This window comes from Bubalus kerabau, chromosome 13, assembly GCF_029407905.1.
Source record: "Bubalus kerabau isolate K-KA32 ecotype Philippines breed swamp buffalo chromosome 13, PCC_UOA_SB_1v2, whole genome shotgun sequence".
NCBI classification, from domain to species: domain Eukaryota; kingdom Metazoa; phylum Chordata; class Mammalia; order Artiodactyla; family Bovidae; genus Bubalus; species Bubalus kerabau.
Window position 1 is genome coordinate 43,870,204 of NC_073636.1, and position 18,807 is coordinate 43,889,010.

The 18,807-nt window shown below is 39.0% G+C and overlaps 1 pseudogene; it reads left to right on the forward strand.

Moving 5' to 3' along the window:
- The first annotated feature begins 671 nt into the window (after positions 1-671).
- LOC129624956 (dihydrodiol dehydrogenase 3-like) lies at positions 672-18,033 on the forward strand (annotated as a pseudogene).
- Positions 18,034-18,807: the final 774 nt, after the last annotated feature.

Here is an 18,807-nt window from a genome sequence, read left to right on the forward strand (position 1 = left end):
AATGTAAGTGACGCAAGAAACTTGGCTTTGATCCTTGGATCAGAAAGATACTGTAGTGTAGGGAATGGCAACCCACTCTAGTATTCTAGCCGGGAAATTCCATGAACTCTGGAGCCTGGCAGGGTACAGGCCATGGGGTTGTAAAAGAGTGGGACATGACTTACTGACTATACCTCAACCACCATAGGTGTATAAAGCAAAATAATTTTGCTGCTGGAAAATTTAAAAGGCAAATTTGGTTTGTTTCACATTTTGATTCTCTATTAAGAGATTACATTTTGGAAAATGCTTAATAATGCACACTTCTTAATTGTGTGATTAGTGTGCCTTCCTATACTGTGAAATACTTGTTTCAATTGATGTTTCATCAAAAGTGGGCTCCATAATTAGAAAAGTGAAATGACTGGTATGCGGAGGTTTCTGTGTAACATTTGGTCAATAATTGTTTGGCATATTTCATGATTATATAACTGAAGTTATGCTGATTAAAAAATAAACTACCAAAGTAATTGGTTTCATTTCTCTTACTCTATGGGCACTGGTTTAATCCTCTCCTCCTCCAATGTATCTGCTAACATTAGACAGTCAGCTGGGATGTTAACTTCCTGTTATTTATAGCCTGTGAAGGCAGAAGAAAAGATCAGTCTACTTATTCAGAGGTAAAACAGACAATGGATCCCAAAGGCCAGAGAGTGAAGCTTAATGATGGCCACTTCATTCCTGTCCTGGGATTTGGCACCGCTGAAGCTAAAGAGGTAACAGAGGTGGTTTGGGGTTGAGATATAAATAGTAGTGGATGTAACATGAATGGAAGGGACTTGGGTTGTCAAGCACTGAGCACCTGGCTAGCTCCTCTAGCCACTAACCTGGCTAGAACCATGTCCTGTGAAAAGAGAGAGAGCATCCAGTCTTCACTATGCATCAGGGTCTGAGGCTGTGCTCACCTGCAGATTACTCTGGGTTTCCCTCCAGTTTCTGTCTCTTTCCCAGCTTGGCACAAGAGGTGAGACTCGGCTGTCAAGATCACTGACTGTCAACTGCTTTGCTTTGAGGGCGATTGCAATGGCTGGTCTCTCTGTGTATTTCATTAGTTCCAGAACTCTTACCTCCTTCAAAAATGATGTGACCCAGAGAAGTATTTGAGGTGGAAGTTCCTAAGGATGAGGTGAATAGGAACTAATGAGAGAGAACTGCTTCTCTACCATGGGGTGCCTCGTAGGTGCCAGACAAGACACTCCAGTTGTGTTTTGCCTTGTACTTCAGTTGCTCCTTGGAAACTTCTTCTAATGGAAAATATGGTGTCACTTGAGGGGATAAGCTACCATCTTACAGGCCATGTTGTGTAATGTATCCCTTGGGTGTTGTAATGTCTTTTTATTAAAGTGTAGTTTTCAGTGCTTGGACAAAAAAGGGAGTAGCGGACAAGTCTCTAGACCTGAAGCCAGAAAGTTTGCTGTCCATCTTGTCTTTAGAGAATGTAGTTGTGACAAGGTCTGATCCTGAAACTTTGGGTCTCACTTTTATCATTTGGAAATTAGAAGGAAATATTCAGAGACATTTTGGAAAGAGAAGACAGGACATTTTAGTGTCAAGTAGGGTGCAGGGAGTAAAGTGTCCAGGCTAGTACTAAAGTTCACTGGTCCATTCCTAGTACATCCCTGAATACCCAAGTGTTTAAGAAAGACCAGGACTGAACCCAACAGAGAGCAGTTGCACCAATTATCTACCTCCTTGAAATAGAAAAGATTCTGACACACGAAAAAGAAATAGAATATTATTCAGCATTTTAAACAAAGTTAATACTGCCATTTGAAATTACACAGGTGAACTGGGAGAAGTTTAGCTAGGTGAAGTAAGCCAGAAATAAAAAGACAAATACTACATGATCTCTTTGTGAAAAGTGAAAGTGAAGTTGCTCAGTCGTGTCCGACTCTTTGCGACCCAATGGACTGTAGCCTACCAGGCTCCTCTATCCATGGGATTTTCCAGGCAAGAACACTGGAGTGGGTTGCCATTTCCTTCTCCAGGAGATCTTCTTGACCCAGGGATCAAACCTGGGTCTCCCTCATTTTAGGCAGACACTTTACTGTCTGAGCCACCAAGGAAGTCTCTTTGTAGGTGGAATCTAAAATAGTGGAACTTATAGAAACAGAGAGTAGAGAAATGACCAAAAGCTGGAGATAAATCTGTGAAAAATGGAAAGATGTTTGTCAACAGTCTAGACTTTCAGTGATACAATGAATAAGTTGGTGACCTGATGCACAGCACTATGACTATAGTTATAAATAATGGGTGATACCCTGAGATTTTGTAGAGATTAGATCTGAAGTTTTCTTAGAAACCCCCTAAAGTAAGGTAAATGAAATGAGTGATCTGCTAAATAGTTTGATTTTAGTGATCATCAACAATGGATGCTTATATGAGAACATCACTTTTTACACCTTGAATAGATACAGTTTATATTTGGTGTATTCCATGCAGCTTCACTGGTAGACAGTGGTCTTAGAAGCTTTCACCTTGCTTCTTGATGCTTTTTGTTATTTTGTTTTTCAGTTACTAAGTCATGTCTGACTCTTTGTGATCCTATGGATTACAACAGTCCAGGCTCCCTGTCTCTCACTATCTCCTGTAGTTAATGTCTTTACCATGTACCTTATACCTTTTTTATTTTGCTTCAAGAATCTTATAGTATAAATCATATTCATTACTACAACTTAATGCTGAGTCCTTTGGGTCCACTGAACCTGGAGGTGGTCTTCGGGTCCTCTGATGCCTGTGATCGACCATGGATCATTTGGGATGTAAAGGTTACTGGGTGGGTATTTAAAATCTGACCAGGAATGTTCAGGGAAACTGTCATGGGTTCAGCACCAGACCAGAACTAATCTAAGATATGAAGAAAAGTTGATTCTTTGGAAGATCAAAGCTTGCGCTAGCGATCTCTTAATCATGTGGGTATTCAACTTCTACCTTTGTTGCTTATGTAGGTTCCTAAGAGTGAAGCTCTGGAAGTCACCAAATTTGCTATAGAGGTTGGGTTCCGCCATATTGACTGTGCTTATCTGTACCAAAATGAAGACATGTTGGCCAGGCCATTCAAAGCAAGATTGCAGATGGCACTGTGAAGAGAGAAGACATATTCTACACTTCAAAGGTGCTGCATGTTGTGTGTTGAATATGTGTACTAGTGAGTGTGCCCAGGTCACTATTATATAATAGGATCATGTTTGGTGAAGAATTGATTGGTGAACTATGCTTCTTGGTATATTCTTAAGGTATTAGAAATCCCTGGTGCTCAGTGTTTAAGACTTGGCACATTACTATTATGGGCCCCCATTCCATCATGTGTCAGGGAAGTAATATCCCACAAGCCATGCAGTAAGACCAAAAGAAAATTTCCTAAATTTTTATAAATAAAATTTCTATTCTTTAATATTTTCAGCTTTGGTGCACTTTCCTTCGACCAGAGTTGGTCAGACCAACCTTGGAAAAGTCACTGAAAAATCTTCAACTGGACTATGTTGATCTCTATATTATTCATTTTCCAGTGGCTATGAAGGTTGGATATATGTGTGATCACATCAATTTTAAATCTTGTGTTAGAAAGTGCGTCAACTTGCATGGATGGTTGAATTAAGATTTTTCTTAGTAGATTGAAGGGATGATTACACCAGAGTAGAATCCCCCAAATAATCATTTGTGATCATCTTTTTACTGAGCTTCTTTGAATCTGTTACATGCCCCCCAGACAAAGGAGTTAATAATCCAAGACTCTCTGCCAGAAAAACTTGAGGCAGTAGAAACAGGCAAGTTCTGCACACAGTCTTGATTATGACTCCTGAGTGTCTGGGGATTTCATGAACCAAGAGTTTGGTGCAGCTGTGGTGAACATGGGACTGCCTTATATTGAACATTATTAGTTTATCTTGTCTTTCACCCTTTCAAGGTTAGCAGATTTGGTGCTGTTCCCTCTGGGTACATCTAAACTTTGTACCTTTATAAGGAGTTGGGAGATATTGTCTACAGTCTTGCTCGACTTTATGATGAGCTTTGTAGACTGCACTTAGTCATTAAGAATGGTTTACTTAGAAATCTTGATTTCTAGTTATAGAAATCAACTCAAGCCATCTAATGCAAAATAACTTAGTGTAGTATGTAGGTGGCAAGTCCCAGACACAGAGAGTTTTGAGGATTTTCAGGACTCCTCAGAAATGTCTCTTTTTTCTATCCCTTATAAGGGGATTACTTTATTTTTACTGAACATTTTCCATTGGTGGCAAATATGACCTGAGGGGCATTTCAAAGCTCAGGGTCATAAGCATTTGAGAGCATGTCTGGATCTTTCACATTCCATATCAACCTAATGAGAGCCTTGCTGGTTCACGTGCCTGTCCTAGAGCATCTAATGCTAGAAGGGTAAAGGAAATTTGATTATCTAGCCCAGGTCTAGTTTACAAGTTTTATTTTGGAAACTATGGCATGTAAGTTACTGCCATTCTCAGATCAGAGATATTTCAAAAGAACCAAGTACAGGGAACAGAATAAATTAACAGAAGTTACTGGAAGTCCCTTTTAGGACATAGAAAAATTATTGCAACATATAATAAGTGTAAGAGATTAGAATAAGCCTCCCTCAAAAGACATTGCTTACAACTCCATACACAAATCACTTTGCAAATATTAGTATGTAGAAAGTTATAAACCTACCTCATGGAGGTTTAATTCCTAGTGCCTGGCAGCCTGGCTAAATGTGGAGAAATTATTTTGTCACATCTCTAATATATCTGCCTCTGTTCCAGCCAGGGGAGGAATTACTTCCAAAAGATGAAAATGGAAAACTGATAGGTGATTCGGTGGATCTCTGCCGCATGTAGGAGGTGAGTCCAGGGAGGAGAGAACCAGAGGAGGATCCAGGAGAGGGGGAAACTCCTTTATTTCTGCTACCTGTGAGAATGGGCTGTGGACCATCAGACTTGGCAGTTCATGAATCTAAGGGCTGGGATGCTGGGTTTGTGGGGAGGAAACCATTGCTGAAATGTTCATAGAAAAGAACGGAGAAGGAGAATATGGGACAGTGTAGACAGGCATCTCTTTCCTTTCTTGTGATATGTCTTCTCCAGGGTTTTCTAAGGAGAAGTTGGTAATTCTTCTTCTTTTTTTTTTTATTTTTTAAATTTTATTTTATTTTTAAACTTTACAATATTGTATCAGTTTTGCCAAATAACGAAATGAATCCGCCACAGGTATACCTGTGTTTCTCATCCTGAACCCTCTTCCCTCCTCCCTCCCCATACCCTCCCTCTGGGTCGTCCCAGTGCACCAGCCCCAAGCATCCAGTATCGTGCATCGAACCTGGACTGGCGACTCGTTTCATACATGATATTTTACATGTTTCAATGCCATTCTCCCAAATCTCCCCACCCTCTCCCTCTCCCACTGAGTCCATAAGACTGATCTATACATCAGTGTCTCTTTTGCTGTCTCGTACACAGGGTTATTGTTACCATCTTTCTAAATTCCATATATATGCGTTAGTATACTGTATTGGTGTTTTTCTTTCTGGCTTACTTCACTGTATAATCGGCTCCAGTTTCATCCACCTCATTAGAACTGATTCAAATGTATTCTTTTTAATGGCTGAGTAATACTTCATTGTGTATATGTACCACAGCTTTCTTATCCATTCATCTGCTGATGGGCATCTAGGTTGCTTCCATGTCCTGGCTATCACAAACAGTGCTGAGATGAACATTGGGGTACACGTGTCTCTTTCCCTTCTGGTTTCCTCAGTGTGTATGCCCAGCAGTGGGATTGCTGGATCATAAGGCAGTTCTGTTTCCAGTTTTTTAAGGAATCTCCACACTGTTGTCCATAGTGGCTGTACTAGTTTGCATTCCCACCAGCAGTGTAAGAGGGTTCCCTTTTCTCCACACCCTCTCCAGCATTTATTGCTTGTAGACTTTTGGATCGCAGCCATTCTGACTGGCGTGAAATGGTACCTCATAGTGGTTTTGATTTGCATTTCTCTGATAATGAGTGATGTTGAGCATCTTTTCATGTATTTGTTAGCCATCTGTATGTCTTCTTTGGAGAAATGTCTATTTAGTTCTTTGGCCCATTTTTTGATTGGGTCATTTATTTTTCTGGAGTTGAGCTGTAGGAGTTGCTTGTATATTCTCAAGATTAGTTGTTTGTCAGTTGCTTCATTTGCTATTATTTTCTCCCATTCTGAAGGCTGCCTTTTCACCTTGCTAATAGTTTCCTTTGATGTGCAGAAGCTTTTAAGTTTAATTAGGTTCCATTTGTTTATTTTTGCTCTTATTTCCAATATTCTGGGAGGTGGGTCATAGAGGATCCTGCTATGATGTATGTCGGAGAGTGTTTTGCCTATGTTCTCCTCTAGGAGTTTTACAGTTTCTGGTCTTCCATTTAGATCTTTAATCCATTTTGAGTTTATTTTTGTGTATGGTGTTAGAAAGTGTTCTAGTTTCATTCTTTTACAAGTGGTTGACCAGTTTTCCCAGCACCACTTGTTAAAGACATTGTCTTTAATCCATTGTATATTCTTACCTCCTTTGTCAAAGATAAGGTGTCCATATGTGTGTGGATTTATCTCTGGGCTTTCTAGTTTGTCCCATTGATCAATATTTCTGTCTTTGTGCCAGTACCATACTGTCTTGATAACTGTGGCTTTGTAATAGAGCCTGAAGTCAGGTAGGTTGATTCCTCCAGTTCCATTCTTCTTTCTCAAGATAGCTTTGGCTATTCGAGGTTTTTTGTATTTCCATACAAATTGTGAAATTATTTGTTCTAGGTCTGTGAAGAATACCGTTGGTAGCTTGATAGGGATTGCATTGAATCTATAAATTGCTTTGGGTAATATACTCATTTTCACTATATTGATTCTTCCAATCCATGAACATGGTATATTTCTCCATCTATTAGTATCCTCTTTGATTTCTTTCACCAGTGTTTTATAGTTTTCTATATATAGGCCTTTAGTTTCTTTAGGTAGATATATTCCTAAGTATTTTATTCTTTCCATTGCAATGGTGAATGGAATTGTTTCCTTAATTTCTCTTTCTGTTTTCTCATTATTAGTGTATAGGAATGCAAGAGATTTCTGTGTGCTGATTTTATATCCTGCAACTTTACTATATTCATTGATTAGTTCTAGTAATTTTCTAGTGGAGTCTTTAGGGTTTTCTATGTAGAGGATCATGTCATCTGCAAATAGTGAGAGCTTTACTTATTCTTTTCCAGTTTGGATTCCTTTTATTTCTTTTTCTGCTCTGATTGCTGTGGCCAAAACTTCCAAAGCTATGTTGATTAGTAGTGGTGAGAGTGGGCACCCTTGTCTTGTTCCTGACTTTAGGGGAAATGCTTTCAATTTTTCACATTGAGGATAATGTTTGCTGTGGGTTTGTCATATATAGCTTTTATTATGTTGAGGTATGTTCCTTCTATTCCTGCTTTCTGGAGAGTTTTTATCATAAATGGATGTTGAATTTTGTCAAAGGCTTTCTCTGCATCTATTGAGATAATCATATGGCTTTTATTTTTCAATTTGTTAATGTAGTGTATTACATTGATTGATTTGCAGATATTGAAGAATCCTTGCATCCCTGGGATAAAGCCCACTTGGTCGTGATGTATGATCTTTTTAATGTGTTGTTGGATTCTGATTGCTAGAGTTTTGTTAAGGATTTTTGCATCTATGTTCATCAGTGATATTGGCCTGTAGTTTTCTTTTTTTGTGGCATCTTTGTCAGGTTTTGGTATGAGGGTGATGGTGGCCTCATAGAATGAGTTTGGAAGTTTACCATCCTCTGCAATTTTCTGGAAGAGTTTGAGCAGGATAGGTGCTAGCTATTCTCTAAATTTTTGGTAGAATTCAGCTGTGAAGCCGTCTGGACCTGGGCTTTTGTTTGCTGGAAGATTTTTGATTACAGTTTCAATTTCCGTGCTTGTGATGGATCTGTTAAGATTTTCTATTTCTTCCTGGTCGAGTTTTGGAAAGTTGTACTTTTCTAAGAATTTGTCCATTTCTTCCACTTTGCCCATTTTATTGGCATATAATTGTTGATAGTAGTCTCTTATGATCCTTTGTATTTCTGTGTTGTCTGTTGTGATCTCTCCATTTTCATTTCTAATTTTATTGATTTGATTTTTCTCCCTTTGTTTCTTGATGAGTCTGGCTAATGGTTTGTCAATTTTATTTATCCTTTCAAAGAACCAGCTTTTGGCTTTGTTGATTTTTGCTGTGGTCTCTTTTGTTTCTTTTGCATTTATTTCTGCTCTAATTTTTAAGATTTCTTTCCTTCTACTAACCCTGGGGTTCTTCATTTCTTACTTTTCTAGTTGCTTTAGGTGTAGGGTTAGGTTATTTATTTGACTTTTTTCTTGTTTCTTGAGGTATGCCTGTATTGCTATGAACTTTCCCCTTAGGACTGCTTTTAAAGTGTCCCATAGGTTTTGGGTTGTTGTGTTTTCATTTTCATTAGTTTCTATACAAATTTTGATTTCTTTTTTGATTTCTTCTGTGATTTGTTGGTCATTCAGCAGCGTGTTGTTCAGCCTCCATATGTTGGAATTTTTAATAGTTTTTCTCCTGTAATTGAGATCTAATCTTACTGCATTGTGGTCAGAAAAGATGCTTGGAATGATTTCTATTTTTTTGAATTTACCAAGGCTAGATTTATGGCCCAGGATGTGATCTATCCTGGAGAAGGTTCCATGTGCACTTGAGAAAAAGGTGAAATTCATTGTTTTGGGATGAAATGTCCTATAGATATCAATTAAGTCTAACTGGTCTATTATATCATTTAAAGTTTGTGTTTCCTTGTTAATTTTCTGTTTAGTTGATCTATCCATAGGTGTGAGTGGGGTATTAAAGTCTCCCACTATTATTGTGTTATTGTTAATTTCTCCTTTCATACTTGTTAGCGTTTGTCTTACATATTGCGGCGCTCCCGTGTTGGGTTCATATATATTTATAACTGTTATATCTTCTTTTTGGATTGATCCTTTAATCATTATGTAGTGACCATCTTTGTCTCTTTTCACAGCCTTTGTTTTAAAGTCTATTTTATCTGATATAAGTATTGCTACTCCTGCTTTCTTTTGGTCCCTATTTGCATGGAAAATCTTTTTCCAGCCCTTCACTTTCAGTCTGTATGTGTTCCCTGTTTTGAGGTGGGTCTCTTGTAGACAACATATGTAGGGGTCTTGTTTTTGTATCCATTCAGCCAGTCTTTGTCTTTTGGTTGGGGCATTCAACCCATTTACGTTTAAGGTAATTACTGATAAGTGTGATCCCTTTGCCATTTACTTTTTTGTTTTGGGTTCGATTTTATACACCGATTTTGTGTTTCCTGTCTAGAGAATATCCTTTAGTATTTGTTGGAGAGCTGGTTTGGTGGTGCTGAATTCTCTCAGCTTTTGCTTGTCTGAAAAGCTTTTGATTTCTCCTTCATATTTGAATGAGATCCCTGCTGGGTACAATAATCTGGGCTGTAGGTTATTTTCTTTCATCACTTTAAGTATGTCTTGCCATTCCCTCCTGGCTTGAAGAGTTTCTATTGAAAGAGCAGCTGTTATCCTTATGGGAATCCCCTTGTGTGTTATTTGTTGTTTTTCCCTTGCTGCTTTTAATATTTGTTCTTTGTGTTTGATCTTTGTTAATTTGATTAATATGTGTCTTGGGGTGTTTCACCTTGGGTTTATCCTGTTTGGGACTCTCTGGGTTTCTTGGACTTGGGTGATTATTTTCTTCCCCATTTTAGGGAAGTTTTCAACTATTACCAGTTCAAGTATTTTCTCATGGTCTTTCTTTTTGTCTTCTTCTTCTGGGACCCCTATGATTCGAATGTTGTAGCATTTAATATTGTCCTGGAGGTCTCTGAGATTGTCCTCATTTCTTTTAATTCATTTTTCTTTTATCCTCTCTGATTCATTTATTTCTTCCATTCTATCTTCTAATTCGCTAATCCTATCTTCTGCCTCTGTTATTCTATTATTTGTTGCCTCCAGAGTATTTTTAATTTCATTTATTGCATTATTCATTATATATTGACTCTCTTTTATTTCTTCTAGGTCCTTGTTAAACCTTTCTTGCATCTTCTCAATCTTTGTCTCCAGGCTATTTATCTGTGATTCCATTTTGATTTCAAGATTTTGGATCAATTTCACTATCATTATTCGGAATTCTTTATCAGGTAGATTCCCTATCTCTTCCTCTTTTGTTTGGTTTGGTGGGCTTTTATCCTGTTCCTTTATCTCCTGGGTATTCCTCTGTCTCTTCATCTTATTTAAATTGCTGAGTTTGGGGTGTCCTTTCTGTATTCTGGCAGTTTGTGGAGTTCTCTTTATTGTGGCGTTTCCTCGCTCTGTGTGGGTTTGTACAGGTGGCTTGTCAAGGTTTCTTGGTTAGGGAAGCTTGTGTTGGTGTTCTGGTGGGTGGAGCTGTATTTCTTCTCTCTGGAGTGCAATGAAATGTCCAGTAATGAGTTATGGGATGTGTTTAGTTTTGAGGTGACTCTGGGCTGCCTGTTTCTTGGAGCTCAGGGCTGTGTTCCTTGTTGCAGGAGAATTTGCTTGGTATGTCTTGCCCTGAAACTTGTTGGCCCTTGTGTGGTGCTTGGTTTCAGTGTAGGTATGGAGGCATTTGATGAGCTCCTGTCAATTAATGTTCCTTGGAGTCAGGAGCTCCCTGGAGTCAGGGTTTGGACTTAAGCCTCCTGCTTCCAGTTATCGGCCTTATTTTTACAGTAGTTTCAAAGCTTCTCCTTCTATACAGCACCATTGATAAAACATCTACGTTAAAGATGAAAAGTTTCTCTACCATGTGGGTCACCCAGAGAGGTTCACAGCGTTACATGGAGAAGGGAAGAGGGAGGAGGGAGTTAGAGGTGACCCAAATGAGATGAGGTGGGATCAATAGAGGAGAGAGTGGGCTAGCCAGTAATCTCTTCCTTATGTGCACCCCACAACTGGACCGCTCAGAGCTGTTCACGGAGTTATACAGAGAAGAGAAGAAGGAGGAAGGTGACAGAGGTGGCCAGGAGAATAAAAGGGGGGAATGAAAAGGAGGGAGACAGATCCAGCCAGTAATCAGTTCCCTAAGTGTTCTCCACCATCTGGAACACACAGAAATTCACAGAGTTGGGTAGAGTAGAGAGGGGTTAGGGAGGCGACACAGGCGACCTGGTGGAGAAAAAGGAGAGTCCAAAGGGAGAGAGAGCAGTCAAGCCAGTAATCTCACTCCCTAGTGAAAAATGGGTACTGAAGATTGGGTTGTTAAAGGTACAAAATTGGTAACAAATACATAAAAGCAAAAATTAAAAATCTAGAGTAGAGTTTGGAATTTCAAAAATACGATGTTAAAGAAAAGAGGAAGGAAAAGAAAGAGATAAAACGAACAAACAAAAACCAACAAGGTCGCAAAAATTATAAAGAAAATATAGGCACAAAATTGATAACTAATACCAAAAAGCAAAAGTTAAAAATCTAGAGTAGAGTCTGGAATTTCAAAAATACAATGTTAAAAAAAGAAGAAGAAAAAGAAAGAGAGAGGGAAAAAAAAAAAAAACCAAGAACAAAGTCACATAAATTATAAAGAAAATATAGGTACAAAATTGATAACTAATACCAAAAAGCAAAAGTTAAAAATCTAGAGTAGAGTCTGGAATTTTAAAAATACAATGTTAAAAAAAGAAGAAGAAAAAGAAAGAGAGAGAAAAAAAAAAAAACAAGAACAAACAAAGTCGCATAAATTATAAAGAAAATATAGGTACAAAATTGATAACAAATACCAAAAAGCATAAATTAAAAATCTAGAGTAGAGTTTGGAATTTCAGATATACAATGTTATTTAAAAGAAGAAGAGAAAGAAACATAGAAAAAGAAAAAGAAAAATTAAAAAAGGGTCACAGAAATTATATATAAAAAAAACTATAGGTACAAAATTGATAACAAATACCAAAAAGCTAAAATTAAAAATCTAGAGTAGAGTTTGGAATTTCAAAAATACAATGTTAAAGAAAAGAAGGAAAAAAAAAAAAGAAAAAAAAACAAGGTCAAAAAAATTATAAAATATATATATATATATGAAGTTTGCTTTAAGAAAAAGAATAGGGTCTTCTCTCTCTTTTTTTTTTTTTTTTTTGCAAAGTAATCGGTTATAAAAGTGAAAATTAAAGGAATAATAGAGGACTTAAAATTTTTTTTTAAGTTAAAAAAATAAAAATAAAAAAAAGAAAGAATGAATGATCGTAAAAATAGTAAAAATATATCTAGGACTTTCTCCGGTTTTGTTGTGAGTATTGTGGGTTCAGTTTATTTTTGGCTAGTTCCTTGGTCTGACTTATATTTCTCAAGATCTATAGGCCCCTTCCTACGTAGTTGGTAGCAACCACAGGGTTTTAATCTATTGCCTGTAGCTTCCAAGGCAGTTCCCTCTGTTATAGCTTCTTCTGTTTGCTGGTCTCTTCAGTGTCTGGTTTCCGCCCTGACACAAAGGGGACGATGGAGGACATTTTTTTTTTTTTTAGGCTCACTTGTTCAGTCGCGCTGTGGGGAGGTAGGGAGGGATGCTGCAAACAAATAACACTGGCGTGTGCTCGCAGAGCCTCAGCCACACTGGGTCTGCCCCCCGTTCACGGCGCGTGTAGCCTCCCTGCCCACGCTGCTTAGGCTCTAGGTTGCTCCACCGGGAACCATCCGAGGCCGGCCCTGGGCTGCCTGCACTTCTCAGGTCCAAGCCGCTCAGGTTCAGGCACTCGGGTAGTCCTCAGAGGCGCAGACTCTCGGTTGGGCCTGCGTTTTGTGCCCTCCCCAGATCCGAGCAGCTCAGGTGATGAGGTGTTTGGCGCGCGCGATTGCTGCGACTTATCGCCTCCCCGCTGCTCGGTTATCTAGGTATGCAACCGGCGCACCTTCTCAGGCAGATGTTGACCGTCCAGACCCCCAGTAAGTTTTAGTTAGCAAAGAAGCCTGCTTACAGTTTTATAGGTAATATCTCTCTGGGACTGCGATTGTCCCCTTCCGGCTCTGGCTGCCTGTCACCGGAGGGGGATGGTCTGCCGCCGGCTATCTCTGTTCAGTCCTTTGTTCCGTGCGTGGGCCTGGTGGTGTCTTAGGTTAGGGCTGGCTTTTCACATGGTAGATATCCCACAGTCTGGTTTACTAGCCCAAATTATTTCGCTCAGATAGCGCTCGGGGTATTCAGGCCAGATCCTTGCGATGCAGCCTGCGCCGTGCCTCCCTGCCCAGGCCCCACTTGCTAATGGCGGATGCAGGCGTCTGCACTGCTTCTCCGCTGGGTGAGTTACCATAGGGCTCGCAATGTGTGGGTTTTAATTGTTTATTTATGTTTCCTCCCTGTTATGTTGCCCTCTGTGCTTCCAAGGCTCGGCACAGATTCGGCAGTGAGGTTTCCTGGTGTTTGGAAACTTCTCTCTTTTTAAGACTCCCTTCCCAGGACGGAACTCTGTCCCTCCCTCTTTTGTCTCTTTTTTTGTCTTTTATATTTTTTTTCCTACCTCCTTTCGAAGACTTGGGTTGCTTTTCTGGGTGCCTGATGTCCTCTGCCGGCATTCAGAAGTTGTTTTGTGGAATTTACTCGGCGTTTCAATGTTCTTTTGATGAATTCGTGGTGGAAAAAGTGTTCTCCCCATCCTACTTCTGTGCCATCTTAGCTCCTCCCCCAGTAATTCTTCTTATATCATGACCTTCTTCTCCTTTTTTCTTTCTTAAAATCAATGTAAATTCTTGACATGAGACACTTTTTACAGATTTTTTTTCCCGCATTTATTCTTGGTCTGTCACTCATTTCAAATGACTGTTCACCACCTCTCCCTCCCAGGCCCTGGAGAAGTGTAAGGACGCAGGGCTGACCAAGTCCATCGGGGTATCCAACTTCAACCACAAGCAGCTGGAGAAGATCCTGAACAAGCCGGGGCTCAAGTACAAGCCCGTCTGCAACCAGGTGAGCAGCTCGGCTCCTCTCCCTCCTGCTCTTCAGAACCTCCTTCTTGCGCTGAAGCCTGATGTCTGTCTGTCCTCCCCTCCTGTTCATCCAACCTTTGTTGGACAGAGGATTCTAGAGAGTAGAGTTGCTGTCTGGATAGTGTGAATAGAACCCCAAATCTGATGTAGACAGATTTGATGTATCTATCTGATGTAGTCTGGATGGAAAAGGTAGGGAGGGCATCCTGCTAAATTGTGGGTAAAACCTAGAACTAGAGGTAGGATGTGTTTTCCTGAGATTAAAGGATGACAAGATTGGACGGGAAAGTGCCCTGGAATGAACTTTGTGTACGAAGGAAGCCATGAAAACATTGAATGGGAAGTAAATTAATAAAGTAACCAATCAGCTGAAATGGGTGGTAAGGGTTTGTGTGGGGTTCTGATGACTGAATCTTTAGTCTTGGTGTCTCAACATTTACGAGTCTCAACAGGGAGCACAGAACAGAAAAATGTGCTGGAGATGATGAAATTCATCCAGGCTAGAGGGTGAAGTTAAAGGTTCAAGGTGATGCTAACAGAAGATAAAACATTTACCCAGGAATATCTACTCAAATATAGAGTACACCTTTTGATTACTCAACTTGGACTGGTTCTCCCATCCATGGTCTGTCATAAAATTAACTGTATAAACACACTTTTCTCTATTGTTCTCTAGATGTTGATATTTCCATTTTACATTTAATGTTGCAACCTTTCCTTTAGGCACTTAAAACTTTTAATCTGCCTCTGTTATATTAATATTACCTTTTCAAATAATCTGACACTCTTCTCTGTTGACATTCTACAGGTGGAATGTCACCCTTATCTCAACCAGAGCAAACTGTTGGATTTCTGCAAGTCACATGATATTGTTCTTGTAGCCTATGGTGCTCTGGGATCCCAACGAGTAAAAGATTGATATGAATCCCACTGAAGACAACTGGGAGTTTCCTTAAAATTCAATTTTTGATGAGCTATTTTAAAATACAGTACTCAGATAACTCTCATAAGCAAAGGGGAGTGAGGGGACAGATGGAATATTTTCTTCTATCTTCCTATCACCCAGCCATTTTTCTACATTGTATTAGCTTGTAGACTCATCATTAACAGATATCTGCATTAAAATCTATATATAATCCCCTAGTTGAAACCAGAAACACAAGCTTATGTCATGATTTATATAGATATTAACTAATAAAACATTTCTAAAAATAGAAATTCCAAGCCTCACTTACCTTATGTCTAAAATTGGTATAATAATATGCAATTCTCAGGTCTATTATGATAGAAAAAACTAAACTTGAACCATTTTTGTATATATCTAAAGAAGAGTAGTGACAGAATAGATTTCTCTGATTTTGAGAGTACTCAATATTTTTCACTTAGGACTATTCACTTAGGAAAGTGAAAATTTTTAAAAATCCCTGTTTTTTTCCTTCTGTTCTCTGTTCATGCCCTTGATTATAGAAAAAAAACAACCTCTGAGAATTAAAAAAAAAAAAAATCCACGACTTTAGCACTCCTGGTCTCAGGTCAATAATGCATCCAAATAACCTGCAGAGCTTTGTAAACACAGAATGGGATGTGACACAGTTGAAATTCTGATTTAGTTTGTCTTCAGCTAGCCATGGAATTTTTATATCTGACAAGATCCCAGGTGATACTGATGATGCTGGTACACTTTGAGAAGCACTGGTATAGAGTGGACCTACTTAATCTGTTTGGGAAAACTACTCACAAACTGCATACTTAGTCTCAGCTCCTCTGGATTTCTGAATTTTCTTCTAGGGTGAACTTGAACCTCCCTGTTCTCTTGGAGGACTCAGTTCTTTGTGCCATTGCCAAAAAGCACAAGCAAACCCCAGCTCTGGTTGTCCTTCGTTACCAGATTCAACGTGGGGTTGTTGTTCTGGCCAAGAGTTACAACAAGAAGCGGATCAAAGAGAACATACAGGTGATGAGTGGGGCTCTGGGCCGAGGGCTTCTATGGAATATCCTTCATGAGGGTCATTCTTTGTCTGTCTGTCAAGACTTTCCTTGAGTCAAGATGCATTACCTGTTCTTCCCTATGCATGAATGCCTAGTGTGTATTCCTGATGGTTTTCTTTTCCTGCTGTGGCAGCAGGAGAGGTGGCCTCCCTGAAGAGGGTTCAGTTCTGTTCAATTAAGTCACCCAGTCATGTCTGACCCTTTATGGCCTATGGATTTCAGCATGCCAGGCTTCCCTGTCCATTACCATATCCTGGAGCTTGCTGAAACTCATGTCAATTAAGTCGGTGATGCCATCCAACCATCTCATCCTTTGTCATCCTCCTTTCCTCTGCCTTCCATCTTTCCTTTTGATGATTGTAGGGGAGAAAGTGGTCTCCCCATCCTATTCCTCCACCATCTTAGGACTGCCTCGGCCCTTCTCTTCTATTTAACTATTCAGTCCTTTGTACTGTGTTCTTAAAATGGAAAATAAGTGTTCTTTCTCAGAATGGTGCATTCATCTTTAAACATGTCTTGACTGCTCTTGACTGTTCTTTTATTTAAAATTTAGTATCACTTTACTGATTTGCACAAAAGAATATTTGTTTAACTCCTTGGATCATGCTGCACTGAAATACTAGATCACTCTGGAGAAATGCATTTCTTTAGAAAACTGAGTTTTTCTTTTCATGACTGTGATGTTAATTTTTAATAATTTGCTGTTCTTTAACATTTTAAACACTTTTCATAACTTTCTCCAGTAAAGTGTTAGTCGCTTCAGTTGTGTGTGACTCCTTGTGACCGCATGGACTGTAGTCTGTCAGGCTCCTCTGTCCATGCGATGCTCCAGGCAAGAATACTGAAGTTGGTTGCCATTTCCTTCTCCAGGGGATTTTCCCAACACAGAGATCTTCTCCACTAAGGCACTGACATATAGGTTTTGTTAGATTTATTCATAGGTAAGAAGTAAGTTTGAAATCAGATTACTGATAGGCTTTCAAGGGGGAGCCTCCACCTACGCTGCTTCAGCTGAATGCTGTCACCCTTTGGGCGTGTTGGGGAGACGAAATCAGTCTAATGTTAGCTCAGGTTCAAGTATTGAGTTAGGAGTGTCCACAGCAGTTTGTTTGGAAAAAGAAGATTTTAGTTTGTTTCCTGTCTAAAGTGATTCACTTAGAAAGATAAGGGATTAATACACAGTAATGTTAGTGAGGTGGACAGAGTAGGAGAAGGTGTGGGAAGGAGAGGTGAGAACTCAGCAAGGGTCCCAGGTTGTTCTCCTGGAAGCTAAGGACAGACACGACTTCCCTGTCCCCTCTTGTCTCCAGCCAGCTGGAAAGTCCTCCAGTCCCCAGGGGATGCTGGCTCCCTGAGGGAGAGGTGAACATGATTGTTTCTTCCTTCAAGGTGTTTGACTTTGAACTGACTCCAGAAGACATGAAAGCAATTGATGGCCTCAACAGAAATATAAGATATTATGAATTTCTTATGTAAGTGACTGTTTCACAAACACAGTCATTTTTGTTTTTATTTTTTTGTAGCAGAGAGGTGAGCAGGGGAACTAAGCTTTTTAAAAGCTTAAGTTTAGAAAGACAGTCCTTATTTCCAGAGTAGGAGTGAGCCAGGTACTTCCTGCAGACCTCAGCCCAGAGGTTTCCTCCAGGGCTCCATCCTTGATCAACAGAAATTGATTGGGGACCAGGAGAGTCCATCAGTAAAATTCCCACAGTTGACATTGTGGTAAATAAATTCACTACTTTGTGCCCCTAATCCCTGTGCCTGGTGTACCTCCTCTCAGAGCCCAGGGAGCCAGGAAACACAAAGGGCACAAAGCCTGCAGCCCACTATTCTTTCAGCGACCAGTAAACATGTTTAATTGTTAATTCTTTTTACATAAGGAAAAAAAATTAGTTATTATATAAGAATAAAAAGAATACAGTTATTATTATTAATAATAACTATATTATTATGAAGCCAGATTTCATAAATGAGTCCATCTCTTTGTCTTCCAGTGGTGTCAGTCACCCTGAGTATCCATTCTCTGAAGAATATTGATCAACTCACTGTGGTTCTTCGATAACTCTTTACTTCTGGGGTGGTGAATATTTTTATGCTTGATGAAGAAATTTAAATAAAGTGTCTGAACTTCTGAAACCATGCCTTTCTTTTTAAAAATAAACAGTTTATGAAACAGCATAGACTTTAAAGTAAGAATGCTCTTTCTTTCCTGTCATTGAAATAATACATATATATGACAGAATATTTAGATAGAAAAGGGAAAGGATAGGAAATAAAGATCAGTCATGTTTACCCATTCGATAATACTTACCTTTGGTGCATTTACCTTGTAATTTTCCTAGGCACATATGTGCATTTGTTTATTTACAAAGACAAATAAACTTCATTCTACAGATTGTATACTTCCTTTGAAACATAGCCTAAGTATCTTGGTAAGCTAAAAATATGATTTTAAAAATCCAGTATTATATTTTGCTTCCTGTATAGCAAGTAGCACATCTTAGTCATTTATGTAATTTCTTATTTGTCTGCCCGTACTCAGCATTTTGATGAATCCTTACATATTTTGAGTTTATTCAGTGGTCATTCCGCAAAACTTTACTGAACATTCTTTAGAAAGACATTGTCATATCAACAAATGTAAATAAGTGAAATGAGAAATGTCTTGAGTCATTAGTCTTGTGAAGAATGAGACTGTGAATGAAATCAGGAGAATTTAACTGTTAGAAATGGTTAAGTGTCTATTGAGATAATTCTGCACAATCTCTCCCATTTCTGTACTTCTGTTAGAGATATCAATTACACTTCATT